Below are 1,045 nucleotides of genomic sequence, written 5' to 3'. Positions count from 1 at the left end.
AAAGCCTACGTGGGGCCCTAAATAATAATCTTACCTTTAAATTTGATAATAGGCAAATTCACTCTAATATAAAAACTAACAGCACACAATTGAATCTGCTGAACGACATTTGCTATCTCGTACGTGTGTAAGACGGAGACAACACATGCGGGTATCACGTCCAAGTTCAAACGCTCGAAAACAATTAATGTTCCATATAAGTGATTTTTTTTTTTTTGTTATAGGAAGAAAAATAAGATTAGCGTACATGGTTCCATAATATTATATAATCAGTGTTGTAGTTACTCAAATAGGTACTTTTAAAATAAATATTTAAAATACCACCCAAATACTATAAATAGTCGAGTATTTGAGTAATACTCAAACACTCTTTGGAAGTATTTGAAATAATCTACAAATACAAAAAAAAAATTCTATTTAGTTCCGATATAATTTGTAATAATCAAAAATTTGTTTATTGCGTCTTAAAAACACGATTCGTTCAATAATCAAAATGCTGATCAGTCGTGTTAGTTTTTTTTTAGTGATAGTGGCACCACAACAATGGACTTTTCTCTACAGAGGTATATATTAGTTTGAAGCTATAATATAATATTATGTATTTGGGATATCCCATTCCGTCAACAATCGTCGTTGACGATAAACGATAATGATAATGTTGATGGGTAATCATTTTCTTGGTAAATAGCTATAGGTAGTACTAATAATTAGTAATAATATTTTTGTATTGTTAAATTATAAAGTATAAATAGCTGTTAAGCAATAGCTTATCGCATAATATATTGTATTTTGCTATTGACTTAATAAGCTAATTCTGGTACCGACGTACCGTTTCGAGTCGACAACGACTGGGAAAAAAAACATATGATTAAGCTATTAAATATTGTAACGGATAGTATCCGTTTCTTTCAAATAATACAAATATAAAGAACATAATAAGTAATAACGTAGGTAGTCAAGGTGAGAATATATGAGCTCTTATTATTAATGTAATAAGACTAAGACAGGTGGTAAAGAATGACACTAGGGGGAGTGAAAGTCTGTC

General features: G+C 29.8%; 1 protein-coding gene across 2 annotated transcripts in view; it reads right to left on the bottom strand.

Moving 5' to 3' along the window:
- The window catches only part of LOC100568890, a 157,753-nt gene that overhangs the window by 147,105 nt on the left and 9,603 nt on the right, over positions 1-1,045 (bottom strand). The gene's annotated exons all lie outside the window — the stretch shown is intronic.

This window comes from Acyrthosiphon pisum, chromosome A2 (genome assembly GCF_005508785.2).
Source record: "Acyrthosiphon pisum isolate AL4f chromosome A2, pea_aphid_22Mar2018_4r6ur, whole genome shotgun sequence".
Taxonomy (NCBI): domain Eukaryota; kingdom Metazoa; phylum Arthropoda; class Insecta; order Hemiptera; family Aphididae; genus Acyrthosiphon; species Acyrthosiphon pisum.
This window is presented reverse-complemented; position numbering and strand designations above follow the sequence as displayed.